Source organism: Gadus morhua, chromosome 3, assembly GCF_902167405.1.
Source record: "Gadus morhua chromosome 3, gadMor3.0, whole genome shotgun sequence".
NCBI classification, from domain to species: domain Eukaryota; kingdom Metazoa; phylum Chordata; class Actinopteri; order Gadiformes; family Gadidae; genus Gadus; species Gadus morhua.
In genome coordinates, this window is record NC_044050.1 from 6,380,353 (window position 1) to 6,382,852 (window position 2,500).

The 2,500-nt window shown below is 44.2% G+C and overlaps 1 protein-coding gene across 14 annotated transcripts in view; it reads left to right on the forward strand.

Moving 5' to 3' along the window:
• The window catches only part of LOC115540474 (receptor-type tyrosine-protein phosphatase delta), a 154,701-nt gene that overhangs the window by 50,070 nt on the left and 102,131 nt on the right, over window positions 1-2,500 (forward strand). The window lies entirely within an intron of this gene.

Below are 2,500 nucleotides of genomic sequence, written 5' to 3' on the forward strand. Positions count from 1 at the left end.
TGAAATCAGTGTGTGGGGTTAAGCACCTTTTATGTTTTTTGTGCCTGTCAGTTGTTTGAGGCTCGGCTTCCCACTGAATGGTTTTGTGAGGGGTTTCCATGGATACCGTGGCATGGATGTTAGGGAGGTCAGAGAGGAATAGCATGTTAGCCAAAGACAGGAAATTGGGCCCTTAAGGGTTTGTTTGTTTGTGTTTTTGTGCGCATGTACGTTTTTGTGTGTCTCGCTGTATTGTGCTTTTAATCTGAGCTGACAATATGTTGAAGGTTGTTTATGTGTGTTTGCAACTGCATGCCTGCGTGTGCCTGAGTCCCACTACTCACACAGCGAGTAGGTACCCTTAGTAGTGTAATCTTTTAACTAATGAAGATAAACATCTCAGATAGACCCGATACACTCGCTGGCTCGCCGTCCGTTTGCACACACACAGCTCACCTCACGCTCACACTGTAATCCTTCAGCACGTTCCTCGTGTGTGTGTAAGAGCAGGGCCGGCGTGATGACTCAGGTGTTTGGCTAGCGCGCTGTTGGGCCCAATCTTCAGAAACGGATCCATCACAAGGACACCTCCGGCGATGTCTTACAATGAGGCCTGACGCCTCGTGAGGCGCTGAACACAAAGCACACAGCGTTATACCGCGAGCCTGCCACAGAGACAAGGGGATCAGTGGGGTTTAATATAGAGTTTAGATGGTTACCGGGACACCGTGTATTAACATGCTATTCCCTGAATAGGAAAAAAACTAATCAGTCATCATCAGTCATCTGTCTGCTCAACTGATTATTGACTTGTTTGTATCCGGACGGCTTGTTTTTAAGTGTTGTTGTTGTGTGTTGTCATCCCTGTCCAAACTGTTTGGTGCCGGTAATGCCATACTTTTTCATACAGGCGTTAGAAGGATGCGTCTTATTTAAGGGCACACTGTTGTGTTGGATGTTTTGATTAAGAAGCTTCTTTTTTGATGCATATTAGAAAGACTGTAACCCCCCCTGTTTTTCGTTCAATATGCATACATGCAGCAAACATGCCAAAATGAAATGTACAAATGAAGAAAGGGTTAACATGTTACAGGAAGAGTACTAGTTACAGTTAACTAATGGTCTGGTAATAGCTAACTTATGGTGTTCATGTTTACTAATGGTGTTAATTTTAATTAAGGTATTCATTTATACATATTTAATAGTGTTTGGCTTACGTTTTTGTATTGTAGTTCAGTTCTTGTTAGTCAAAGTAACTCACCATCTCCGATCCTTTCATTGAATATTTTCTGTTGTTTTAGAGAGGGCTGGATTGGAGCATGCTCTGGAGGGAGGAATATACATTTCAGTAACATAGGTTTAGCACAGGGAGGCGAGAAAAGGGGACAAACTTCCATAGAGCACTATCAGCTATATGTTGCGGAAGTTTCTTTGACAAATATTATTAAAAAAACTCATGCTACTCCCAGGGACTGTTAACTTTCACAGCTCTTTGGCAGTAAGGGAACGGAAATTGCGTTACAGTCGAGCGGATAAGCGATTGAAGAAGAATTTAGTCATTCATTAATTGATTGGACTGTTTCATCCCCCTCCCTGCCAGACCTCGGCCTCTCACCACCCACTGTTCTCGAAGAGTTGATCAAGGAAGCAAATGGGAGATGGGATTAGCATTAAGTGGCCCCTTCTTTCATGTATCAGTCAAAAAGTTGATCCTCCATAGACTTGTCTGTGTTTGCAAATCTAACCCAGATATCACACCCTGCGTTTTCTATCAACTAAGAGGGAAAGGGAGTTGGTAGTTTGTGATTGTCTTCTTCAAATAATTGAAATGGCGTTAGTATAGCCCAGAGAGCAGGTAACAAGTGTAAGGCCTCCCATAGGACGGCCCTGTCATGTGTTGAGTTATCTGTTGTTTGTGATGAATGAAGCAGAGTTACAGACAAGAGTGTCAACCCTGAAGCATGATACCCCAACTTGTTGTTGTGGTGTCTGGCATATGTTGTCTGCCCTTCTGTCTTAGGTTTGCCTTTGTGTGTTTACATGATTGCAATCAGTTGATGTAACTTAAATAACAGACAATCGTATGCACACTTCACTCTGCTTTCATGCCATCATATGCCATAGCGCCTTTCCCAGCGCAATTTGGACTGGAGGGTAGATCCTGGAATGAGCTCCCCTATGTACTGAAACGAGAATCCATTTTTATCAGGAATCATTTTGAAGAAACAGAAATCGAATCGCGACCCCGATAACGGAAATCCAATTGAATCGATAGATTCCGATGGAATCCCGCCCCTCGTTAATCCCCTCCGTCTGCTGAGCAGTGCTGTGGCGGAGCGCTGGTTAGATATGACAGAGAGCAGGACAGAGTGCAGACAGATTAGCTCTTATGAGGACCCGGCCCGTGCTGGAAACAAACTGACACGACGTCTCCCGACAGCTCCTACAAATCTCCTCAGTCGCTCACTAATGCACTCTGAGAGAGATGTTGTTCCCATCCCCTCTCTGTCTCTCTGCGCAT